This window comes from Thalassophryne amazonica, chromosome 2, assembly GCF_902500255.1.
Source record: "Thalassophryne amazonica chromosome 2, fThaAma1.1, whole genome shotgun sequence".
Taxonomy (NCBI): domain Eukaryota; kingdom Metazoa; phylum Chordata; class Actinopteri; order Batrachoidiformes; family Batrachoididae; genus Thalassophryne; species Thalassophryne amazonica.
The window spans coordinates 30,837,243-30,850,577 of NC_047104.1; the positions used below are offsets into that span (position 1 = coordinate 30,837,243).

The 13,335-nt window shown below is 39.5% G+C and overlaps 1 pseudogene; it reads right to left on the bottom strand.

Annotated features, from left to right (window-relative positions):
* Nucleotides 1–6,649: 6,649 nt before the first annotated feature.
* Nucleotides 6,650–13,335, bottom strand: part of LOC117503466 — a 37,681-nt pseudogene continuing 30,995 nt past the window's right edge.

Sequence of the window (13,335 nt, forward strand, 5' to 3'; positions counted from 1 at the left end):
CCTGCAACAATTCAGAGAATTCTGTGTTTTAGCACAACAACGGCTGAGAGTATTACCTTCACAGGTCGAAGATATCTCGGCAACGAGGTGGAGATGACGTCCGGGTTTTATGGAGTAGCATGATGAAGTGTTGATGGGTGACAGCTGTCATGAGATGATGAGTGACAGCTGTCACCCCCGGCTGTGTCCGTGGCGGCAGCACCCTCTCGTGCCCGAAGCCCGCACTCCAGGCAGGGCGCCATCTGGTGGTGGTGGGCCAGCAGTACCTCCTCTTCTGGTGGCCCACACAACACTGCTGTTCGTTAAGTATATGATGTTTTTCTATAAAATCGTTCAACCTCTTTTAAAATATGTTTTCCAGAATTTTAGAAAATTGTGGTAACAAAGAGATTGGCCTATAATTTGAAAAAAGCGTGTTTATCGCCAGATTTAAACAATGGTATCACCTTAGCAATTTTCATTCTGGAGGGAAATTTCTCAGTCATAAGTGACAGGTTACAAATATATATTAAGGGTTTGATAATACAGTCAATAATATTCTTAATCAAAACCATATCAAAGCTATCAATGTCAGTGGATTTTTCCCCTTAATTTTATGAACTATGTTAAAAATTTCTTTTTCATCCGTTTCTCTAATAAACATTGAATCCTGAATTTTATTAATTAATTTACAGTTGTCCGTAGAACACTTTGCTGTAGTTACAACTGAATTTGATATTTTTTTTTTTACCAACATTAACAAAATAATCATTAAAATAATCAGCAATAATTTTATTTCCTTTTACAATTTTATCAGAGTCTATATAAAAGTAAGATGGATAATCTTTAACAACTTTTTTTCTTTTTAATGATTTCACCCAAGAGCTTCCAGGTTCCCTAATGTTAGTTTTATTTTTCTACAATAAATCGCAGTAATACTGCTTCTTACACAATCGCATAATGTTTGTTAATTTATTTTTATATGTCTTATATTTCCTACCGGCTTCATTAGTTCTAAATTTTAAAAACTGCTTATACAATAAATTTTTCTTTTTACATACATTCAGGAGTCCCTTTGTTACCCAAGGTTTATCAGTCCTTTGCGTATCTACGGTTTTAGGCACCCACAGACAATGTTTATCATACAGATTAGATACAATAGAAACAAATGATTCATATGATTCATCAACATCATCACAATAAATTTCACACCAATTTTGGTGCAATAAATCCTTTCTGAGGTTCTCAATATTAACATTAGTTATTTTCCTAATAGAATGTACAGGTTTTGTTTGGTGCAAGGCTACAAAAACTGGCAAGTGATCACTGACATCGGAAATAAGTATTCCACCTGTTATATTCCCTACAATGGCATTTGTTAATATGTTGTCAATGAGTGTTGATGTGTTCCTAGTTATCCTGGTTGGATGTGTGATCACAGGATATAGACCCATACAAAACATAGAGTTTAGAAATTCAGTTATTTGTAATAGACCATAAGGGTTTTAAAAAAAATTAATATTAAAATCTCCACAGACAAACAAAAGCTTGTTATTATTAATTGTGTTGTACATGTCAGTCAGTCTATCTACAAAAGTATTGATATCTGATCCTGGAGCTCTATAAACACAGCTTATAATTCTATTTTTAGATTATTATTTTTTTTACATTTAATTTCAGCTGTAACACATTCCATGATATTTTCCAAGGAAAATAACATACTATGTACAATTTCACATTGGTGATTAGAACTTACATAAAGTGCCACACCACCACCTCGTTTATTCTTCCTGTTTATTGCAAAAAAGTCATATCCCTCAAGCTGAACATCATCCTCTAGCTCCTCTCTCAACCAAGTCTCAGTGATAGCTATAACTGAAAATTGCTTATTTGATGTTCTTAAACAGTCCTGAATTTTAGAGAAATTTGTAAGGATACTTCTACTATTAAAATGTATAATAGAAAAAGTCCCATTTATTAAAGAGTAATCCTTCAGTTTCTCTTCAGTGAAATATTTACAATTTTGAATAATATTTTCACGAAAAATACAATCTGGGTCAATATTGTTTTCAAAGTTATGAAAACTGTGTTCAGTATCTTCAAAGATTTTTAAGCTAGACTCCTGCACAAAAGTTCAATCATCAAATGATGAAAAGCCATCCATAAGGTTAGTCATTGTTCTTATTTGTGATTTTCACCATATTGTTTCATTGTTTACAACTTTCTTCAGTTAAACTTGCTCAAATCATATTCAACTTTAATGCACAGGGTTTTAGCCTCTTCTGGTGTCTTATTTTGCTTTTTTAGAAGTCGAGCTTGTCTTGCAAGAGCTGAATTCTTTTTGGTCAAGTGTTCATTTATGTACACATTAGTTCCCTTAAGTTTTTTTGCTTGCTTGAGAACCGCAATCTTCTGTTTTCTATTTACAAACCTCAACACTGTGACTTTTGATTGCGTTTGACCTCTCCGGGGTAAAGGTGACAGTTTTCAATGTCTCCAGAGTTTATCGAAATTCCTTTAGCACTCAGAAAAGAGATCACCTGTTCCTCCACAGATTGGTTGTCCAACTCAGAGGGCTCCCCTCCTGGAGCCACTGCTCTTGCATAACTCCGAGGTTTAATGTCCAAACCCGTGATGAGGAGGTCATTTGAGCTAGGCTGTTGCTCAAGGTTGACAATGAGATTTTTCATAATTTTTATTGACTTGTCCTTCTCTTCATTTGCCTTTTGTAATTCAGCAACTTGCTTCGTTAATTCCAATATTTTTTGTTGTTGTTGTGAAATAATTTTTAATTGATCCGCCACCTCTTTAATAGGTTTCATTTGCACCGACATGTCATTTAACATTTTTCTAATTTCCTCCAGTTCTTCCTCCATAACAGCAGTCCCCTTTTTAGGCCCCATAATTAGAAAACAGAATAACTTGCACTCACTACATTAATTCCGTCAATCCACTCCAGCCACCAAACATAGTTGACGAGCGCCGACGGCGGTGTTCCAGCAGCAGCAGTCTGCGGGGTTGTCGGGTCTCGAAGGCGGGCAGACGAGCACAGACGGCGGTGTTTCAGCAGCAGCCAGCTGAGGCTGTTCTGTAAATATTCAAAACTTGTTCTGTAAAATAGTTCCTTTACTATTGTGATCAAAAACACTGAATTTCAATTCTGAGGCTGTTCTGTAAATATTCATTCATACACTTAAGAACATTCATGTTCTAAGTTCATAAAAAAAAAAAAAACTTGTTCTGTAAATAGTTCTCTTACTTTTGTTATCAAAATCATTGATTTGAATCTCAATTTTGAGGCTGTTCTGTAAATAGCTTTCAAATAAACAATAAATATAGCAACTTCTGATCAATCCATATCAATTTCAGACTTAAAATAATGTACAGATGTAAGCACCACCCATTTCCGGTTAAACCACGCCTACTTCCAGTTTAAGCACCTTCCATTCTGAGTACAGATGCAGATCATTTAGATGGCTGAACAGATACAGATACAGATACAGATACTGGTGTACTTGCTCATCCCTATACATAGGGTTTAAGTAGGTCAGCTAAGTAAGGAGGGGCTACTCTGTGAACAATTTTATAGGTTAGTAGCAGAACCTTAAAATCTGATCTCACAGGGACAGGAAGATGGTCAGGTATGATGTCAACCATGCAAGGGCACTCCCAGTAATCCTAAAATGATTTTCCAGCCTATCGAATAGAATATGACCCATGGTATGAAACACAGCACTAAGACCTAACAGCACCAGAACCGTAGTGTTGTCTGAATCCATTGCAAGCACAAGATCATTCATCACTTTAGTGAGAGCTGTCTCTGTGGAATGATATTTTCTAAAAGCAGACTGCAGTGGCTCAAAAAGATTATTCTCAGTAAGGTGATCCACGAGCTGCTGTGAAACCACCTTTTCCAGAATTTTAGAGCATAGATAGATTTGATATCAGCCTATAGTTTTTCAACATACAAGGGTCAAGATTAAAATTCTTAAGTAATGATTTAATCACTGCAGATTTGAAACATTTAGGAACATAGTCAGAGATTAATGAGGTCCAATAATGGGCCACAGGTCCTTAAGCAGTTTTGTTTGTATGGGATCAAATAAGAAGGTTGTGCTTTTTGTAGGCATTACGCATAGGGGCTGGGTTAAGGCATGCTAGGATATGTTTAACCTAATGTCTATTGTCTTCTTGGAATAATCCAAGAAATCTTGTGCTGTAAAAGGAGAGCGACTTACAGATGGTTGTCCATGTATAAATGCTGCCACCGTATCGAACAAGAACGTTGAGTTATACTTGTTTTTGTTGACCAAATCAGAGTAATAAGCCCACTTTGGAGCCAGTTGTGCATGCTTATAGTCTAAGATAGCATCACGCCACGCAAGGTGGAACACTTCTAATTTTGAACTAGGCCATCTCCTTTCCAGACCTCTAGGCTTATACTTGAGGTCACGCAAGTAATCATTGAACCAAGGTGACTGTGTTTTGGGGGCACAGGTTTTAATATAAGTGGTGCAATCATGTCGAGTGTAGTTTTGAGCACCAAGTTTAAACTATCCACAAGACTGTCTACTGATTGGGCATTTTCCAAATGTGAAGCTAAGATATCAGGATGTCTAGCTTTGAGTTCAGTTGTAGTTGAGGAGTTGATGCATCGCCGCAGTGATAAATAAGGTTTTTCTTCCAATAACAAGGCAGCAAAACTGTAAACCTAATAAGTGAGTGATCAGAGACCACTGATGCAAGAAGCATGATGTCAGTATTTGTGACAGCAAAATCATGCACGAGAACCACATCCAGGGTATTTCCACTAATGTGTGTCTGGAACCCTAATACATCCACAATTTCCATAAATGATTTGCAGAGGGGATCAGAAGGGTTATTTATATGAATGTTGAAGTCACCAATAATCAGAATGTTATCTACACTAGTTAACCAGTTAGAGATGAAATCACCAAAATCATCTAAGAATTCAGAGTATGGGCCAGGGGTAGTCAGGTTTGAGACAAACCGTCCGGCATCAGCAAACCATGGCGGCCCCAAAACGAAGGCCAGTTATCTATAAAACTAAAGCCTTGCTGACTACAAAATTGTGCCTGCCACCTATTTAACAATGTCATCCTTTTAAACGCTTCATCCCCGGGGAGAGGATCAGAGACAATTAATTGATGCCAACACATCTTTCTGGCAAAGTCACAAGTCCTCTCTATGTCCATTTTTGTGACCACAGAGTGCTTCATCCTGACATCATTGGCACCAACGTGAATAACTATGTGTCTAGTGTATCTGTATCTAGTGTCATATTCCTTTGTCTGTCTACCCTTCTGCATCATCGGCACCCTAAGATGGGAGGCAGTGTCGGGAGTTCTGGCCCCAGGAATACATTTAACATCAGCCGGCGACTGTAACCTGACTCTGCTGGTGATACAATCCCCTATCACTACCCTGGCGTTCTGGCCTGGAGCTAAGAGTAGAAGTCACCCATGGGCTCAAAGAACTCACAGCAGGCATATCCAAGGGAGAGAACTGGTTCACAGTTCGCAGTGGCAAGTGTGATCAGGGTACTGCAACCGGGCACCAAGCCCTACGTGACTTCCTCCGCTGAACCTAGTTCTGAAAGCCATTATCCACAGCTGGCGTTTCTAGGCTAATGCTAATGGGCACATTTGCTTGCTCAACACTAACCTCATCTGGAGTGTCCATAACAACTGACTCCACTGAGCTAAGAAGGTGTTCTAGCTTATGGACACGGCTCTCTAAAAGAGCCACCCTATCTACCAGCATCCCACAGGATTTATGTAAAGTGTAAAGTAGTGTACTTTGTGGACCAGAAAATTGAAGAGTATAGCCAAGCTAGCGCGAGCTAACCACCAACGAAAATGCTAACTAGTCCTAAGATTCACACAGGAGTAAAATAATGAGCTACAATTCACAGCATTTACAATGAAAAACTAACAGAAGTGTTAGACTGGCAGTAAAAGTAATGAAAGAAATGGGAAAATGCTAACCACTCCTAAGATTTACAACAGGAGATATTTAGTTCAATAAAATTCACAAGAGATGCACTTAAAAAAGAAGTGTTAAACAGAAATAAAAGAAATGAATACAACCAGTATAAAGTCAGTGGGGTTACTTTTGACCCCATTGACTTTATATTGGAATTTGTTGGCTCAGTCTATCCTATAAGATCATGGATTCTGCGCCGGAGGTTATCCATCAGGTTGTTGAGTTGCAGAGCAATCTGGTGCAGCACACCCAATCCGGTGCAGGAGTCCTTCTTGACTGACCAGGCCGAACACCTTGGTCAGGTCAATGAAGGGCATGAACAGGGGTCATTTCTGCTCCCGGAATTCCTCCTGCAACTGCCTCAGGGAGAACACCATGTCGATGGTCGACCTGGTGTCTCTAAAGCCGCACTGGGATTCCGGGTACACCGGCTCGACAAGGAGCTGCAGTCTATTGAGGATGATGCGGCGAAGGCTTTGCTGACGTTGTTAAGAAACAAGATGCCACAATAATTGTTACAGTTTCTGCAGTCCCCTTTGCTTTTATACAGTGTGATGATCTTGGCATCACACATGTTCTGAGGTACTGTTCCTTCCTCCCAGCACTGTAACAATAGCTCGTGTCGGTGGTCCAGGAGGGAGCTGACCTTGTCGGCTTTCATAACCTAAGGTGAGATGCTGTCACTGCCTGGAGCCTTGCCACAGGCTAGTGAGTCAATAGCCTTGTGGTGGGTGTCCAGCTCCTCCATGATGGGCAGTAGGGTGGTCTCATTGATGGCTTTATGAGTAACGATGTTCTCCCTGAAGTATAACTCCTGGTAGTGCTCTTTCCATCTGTTAGTTGCCATCAGTAAGGACTTGCCCAGAGGCAGACTTGAGGGGAGCAGTTTTGATGGAGCTTGGTCCAAAAGCTGGCACGAAGGTTGCCACAGTCAGCCGATGTCTGGATGTCCTGACACAGCTCTAGCCAGTACTGGCTGGTGCATCTCTGGGCTGTCCACTGGGTGTTTCTCTCCAGGCTGCATGTAGAGCAGCAAGAGTCTAGTCTGAATGCTCTCTCTTGTACACAAGGACGGCAGCTCACTTGGCAGCAAGGACCCTCAAGTGACCAAGCAGTTTTAGTAACGAATATGACTGAGTGGTTTAATTTATTTCTTGCCGAGTTCTGACAGTCATATGCTCATGATCAGGGCCACACAGTCCTACAATTTAAGTGTCATCATCTGAATTCAGTTCTTCACTGATATTACAATTTTTAACCTTCAAGCGACCAAGCTATTTTAGCGACTAATATGACCGGCTTGATATTGGAATATATCTACAAAAATGATTGTTTTAGGGTTCTTCATACTTAGTAAACCACCTAATATAGTTGTCCATCATCGAATGTAGTAGGGTATGGAATTTGATATTTATTTTACTAAAACCTAGGCAAAAAACACACACCTTGTCTGTTACATCATGTAAAATGCACTTTATCTTCATTTCATTTCTTTTAATTTTTTTATTTGCATTTTGTTTCCTTGCATTTTATTTTATTGCATCAAAAATGAAAACAATACATCATAAAAGTAAAGTTTTGTTGAGAACAATATGTATTACAACGTAGTGGGATAGTTATAGTATCACAATATTCCATAAGGATTCTATATCAGGGTGGTCTGACATCTCAGAGATACAATCTTCACTGTCTGATGCTGACTCATCTCCATGAATGGAGCAATTTTCAACCTCACTTTGGGCATCAAGAATCACTCTCAGTGCTTGTGCAGCTGCAGATCTTTCTATTGTAGGTCTGTTGGCCACGCTTCCTTCCAAAACAGTAAAATATAATGATTAGAGTTGGCAAATTGCGATACCATCTGAAGCTATAATGTCAAAAACCTCCTCATAGATCTCCCAGGTCATAAGTGACCCCAGACAGTTTTGGATTATAGTTGCCATACACATCAGCCGATCCTTGCAAAATTCTGTGAGCACATGTGGGACAAATATATTGACAAATTCATGGTAGGAAACCTTTTTCCCATTCAAATTGGCAGAATGGTGCACAAACATATATGCCTGTGATTGAAAATGACCCCACTCGGTTGCTTGGGGGTTAAGACACCAAATAAAATGTCAGCCAGAGCAAAAGACAACCAGATGCATTTGATGTTGCCTGCTGTGATTTAAGTAAGCAGCGGTGTTCAACCTGCCGTGCATGAACTAAGATAACACTGGCTGCATAATTTATGCACACCTCCTCCAATTAGCATTTCAAAGTTCATGACTGTGGTAGAAAACCACCTCAGACTGTGGTGGCCAGACTGAGCCTCTGGAACAAAGATCAGGAACCCCATCGCTATGCTAAGCTCGTGTCAGAAGTGAGCATGGCCTGTCAAGACAGATACAGGTGCGGCGCATGACTAGATGCTAATATTGCGGCCCTGCCGCCTGTCTTCAATGGAATTTAGGTCAAACGTGAGAGGAATGTTTGGGCTCCAGCTCATTGTATGCTGAGGCTGAAAGTGAGGAGTCAAACACAGTTAGCCTTTGCTCTCTGTGTGGGCTTCATCTCCTGGATACTGATCTTTTTGGGGGTGGCGAGTTTAAATTTCAAACCAAAAAAGTAAAACAGGATAATTTTCAAACAAAGTGTAGAAAAGTGCAGAGGGACAACGGTCATTTGAATAATTGAAGAGGTTCTATAGTGCCAGAAGAACGTGTCTCTCTCACTCTTTGTTGTCTACATCAACTTTCTCTCCTTCAGCTTTTAACTTCCACCCCTTCAAAGAACGACAATCTCAACAAACTGACGGAGAAGACAGAAATTTATGAGAGAAAAATATTATGAAGACTGAGATCAAATCTCTTTCAATAGAAACATCATTACAGAGCAAAATCAGGGATAAAAAGAATCAACTGAGGCATCTCAGCCTGTAAATTCAACACTTTATTTTACCTGCCATTTCCCCCTGTGTGTCTCCATTTGTGTCTTTAATGTCCAAACATGTCAAATATGAGCTGGCGTGACTAGTTTTCTTCTCTTCAAAAGACTGAATGCAGCACCAAACACTTGTTCCATTTTCAATCCATTTTAATCAAATCTGAAGCGGTTATGAAAAAATTTTTTTTAATGAAAGTTATGACTCATGCAACTCATAAAACCATTTATTAATCACAAGAAAGAAAATGCCTACCAGTAAAAATCCATCTGGCTGTTTTTGTATTAAGAAATCACAGCTAAGATTATGATTCATATTTTTAAATCCTGTCATTCATCAAAAATGAAAGTCCATTTATTCGCATATCTTCCTGTTTAGTCATCATCTATCGCTATATCGCTGTCCATCTCCATAAGATATCTACCTCTGTCACTTCCTATCAGTCTATCCACACATCTTTATATCTGTGGAGACGAGTCTGATCGGGACGGTGGCAAAATGGAAACTCTACTCAAAGAAAGTTAGGACATCTCTGGTGATGCTGCAGGTTATTGCTCGATTTTTAGATGCCGGTGGAGAAACTGATGTATTACTCAGCAAAACCTCCAGTGTAACAGTAAAATTGTACCAAGATATTTTAGTTAAATCATATAAGAGCATCAACAATTAATCTATTATTAAATTAATCACCAAGTACAGTAGTTTGACAGTTCTTTTTTTTAAGATGTCCAATTTCCCTGATTTTGGCTTCTTAAAAGTGAATATTTTCTGGTTTCTTTTCTCCTCTGTGACAGTAAACCAGTTGTCTGCCTGTGTGATTGTTATCCAGGACCCAAGGTGGTTCCATGGTGTTGTGGATGTGATGAAGCGTGGTACCAGTGCACACTGCCAGAACTTAACAGTAAACTCAATAGCTTTGGGTTGTGGACAAAACAAGACATTTGAGAATGTCATCTTTGTCTTTCAGAAGCAAGATATTTTTCACCATTTTCTGATATTTCATGGCCAAAACAACTAATGATTAATCGAGAAAATCATCAACAGATTAAATGATAGTGAAAGCAACTGTTAATTGCAGCACTCTGGGATATATTTACTTTTCTAGCTTTTGTGCCCCAGTAAGAGACAAAGCTGTCTGCAACATTTTCTTCCATACCCCACCCCGAACACACACACACACACACACACACACACACACACACACACACACACACACACACACACACACACACACACACACACACACACACACACACACACACACACACACACACACACACACACCTTTTTTGGCACTTTATATTGATTGTTTATAGGCAGCTAGTCTGCTCCATGTGAGCCTGATCCTGTCATATCTCAGAAACTAAGCAGTGTGAGCCTGGTTAGTAATTTTCAATTTTCAATTTATTTTAATTTGTATAGCACCAAATCATAACAAAGTTGCCTTCAGGCCCTTCACACACACACACACACAAAAAAAAATGAGGTGGGCTTCATAGATAATTGGCAAAGCTTCTGGGGAAAACCTGGTCTTGTTAGGAGAGACGGCATCCATCCCACTTTGGATGGAGCAGCTCTCATTTCTAGAAATCTGGCCAATTTTCTTAAATCCTCCAAACCATGACTATCCAGAGTTGGGACCAGGAAGCAGAGTTGTAGTCTTACACACCTCTCTGCAGCTTCTCTCCCCCTGCCATCCCCTCATTACGCCATCCCTGTAGAGACGGTGCCTGCTCCCAGACCACCAATAACCAGTAAAAATCTATTTAAGCATAAAAATTCAAAAAGAAAAAATAATATAGCACCTTCAACTGCACCACAGACTAAAACAGTTAAATGTGGTCTATTAAACATTAGGTCTCTCTCTTCTAAGTCCCTGTTAGTAAATTATATAGTAATTGATCAACATATTGATTTATTCTGCCTTACAGAAACCTGGTTACAGCAGGATGAATATGTTAGTTTAAATGAGTCAACACCCCTGAGTCACGCTAACTGCCAGAACGCTCGTAGCACGGGCCGAGGCGGAGGATTAGCAGCAATCTTCCACTCCAGGTTATTAATTAATCAAAAACCCAGACAGAGCTTTAATTCTTTTGAAAGCTTGACTCTTAGCCTTGTCCATCCAAATTGGAAGTCCCAAAAACCAGTTTTATTTGTTGTTATCTATCATCCACCTGGTCGTTACTGTGAGTTTCTCTGTGAATTTTCAGACCTTTTGTCTGACTTAGTGCTTAGCTCAGATAAGATAATTATAGTGGGCGATTTTAACATCCACACAGATGCTGAGAATGACAGCCTCAACACTGCATTTAATCTATTGTTGGACTCGATTGGCTTTGCTCAAAATGTAAATGAGTCCACCCACCACTTTAATCATACCTTAGATCTTGTTCTGACTTATGGTATGGAAATTGAAGACTTAACAGTATTCCCTGAAAACCCCCTTCTGTCTGATCATTTCTTAATAACATTTACATTTACTCTGATGGACAACCCAGCAGTGGGGAATAAGTTTCATTACAGTAGAAGTCTTTCAGAAAGCGCTGTAAGTAGGTTTAAGGATATGATTCCTTCTTTATGTTTTCCAATGCCATATACCAACACAGGGCAAAGTAGCTACCTAAACTCTGTAAGTGAGATAGATTATCTCTATCAATAGTTTTAAATCCTCATTGAGGACAACTTTGGATGCTGTAGCTCCTCTGAAAAAGAGAGCCTTAAATCAGAAGTGCCTAACTCCATGGTATAACTCACAAACTCACAGCTTAAAGCAGATAACCCGTCAGTTGGAGAGGAAATGGCATCTCACTAATTTAGAAGATCTTCACTTAGCCTGGAAAAAGAGTCTGTTGCTCTAGAAAAAAGCCCTCCGTAAAGCTAGGACATCTTACTACTCATCACTAATTGAAGAAAATAAGAACAACCCCAGGTTTCTTTTCAGCACTGTAGCCAGGCTGACAAAGATTCAGAGCTCTATTGAGCCGAGTATTCCTTTAACTTTAACTAGTAATGACTTCATGACTTTCTTTGCTAATAAAATTTTAACTATTAGAGAAAAAATTACTCATAACCATCCCAAAGACATATCGTTCTTTTTGGCTGCTTTCAGTGATGCCGGTATTTGGTTAGACTTTTCTCTCCGATTGTTCTGTCTGAGTTATTTTCATTAGTTACTTCCTCCAAACCATCAACATGTCTATTAGACCCCATTCCTACCAGGCTGCTCAAGGAAGCCCTACCATTAATTAATGCTTCGATCTTAAATATGATCAATCTATCTTTATTAGTTGGCTATGTACCACAGGCTTTTAAGGTGGCAGTAATTAAACCGTTACTTAAAAAGCCATCACTTGACCCATCTATCTTGGCTAATTATAGGCCAATCTCCAACCTTCCTTTTCTCTCAAAAATTCTTGAAAGGGTAGTTGTAAAACAGCTAACTGATCATCTGCAGAGGAATGGTCTATTTGAAGAGTTTCAGTCAGGGTTTAGAATTCATCATAGTACAGAAACAGCATTAGTGAAGGTTACAAATGATCTTCTTATGGCCTCAGACAGTGGACTCATCTCTGTGCTTGTTCTGTTAGACCTCAGTGCTCAGTGTCAGATCCCACTTTTTAGATACACGGCACACACTCACCCTCCGATGAGTGTGTTTGTGTAAAAAACCAGCTCTCCGTCTCTGGGGTCCGACCTTTGTGTCTCCACAGGTATTACCCGGCAGGGCTGCACAAAGGCTGTTCAAGCTGGTGGCGAGGAGATTCGTCTAGCTGCTCACTGCCTCCATCCGGACGTCCACCCCGCTGAAGCTGATCTCGCACCCCGGTCGAATAGCCTTCTCAGGAACCAGGATACGAACCGGCCACGCCCGTTAACGGCAGCTCTCCTCTTATGGATCAGGGCTCTTGGAATGTTGCTAGATTTTAAATTTAGTGACTCGTACAGCGAGTCCCCAGGATGTGTTATTTTCATTAAAAAACCAGACTAACCTTTTAGAGCCTTTTGATGTTGTACACCCAATAAACTTTAACTTTTACACCTTAAGAAGCATCAATAATCCAATGTCTGTGCATTAACACTTTAACTGCATGCTTGGAAATTTATTGCAGGTTTTGCAAGTGCCGATAACATATTCAAAATAGGTTATATGGTGATATTTTCACAACAGTAATTCAAGTATAATTAGAATAATGATTGGCAGAGATTTTTGTTTTTAATTCAATAATTCTGACTGATCTTACTTTGACTGGGACTGGACTGACTTCTTAAGAATTTTTTCTAGGAGTGAGGGAAGGAGGTTTTTTGAGGTTAGGGTCCCCAGCTCGATGAACTTGATTTCCTCTTCATCAGCTATTAATCATTAGCTGACCACGATCCTTGTGTGATATTGTAATCCTTCAGGAAGTTAATCCACATAAGAA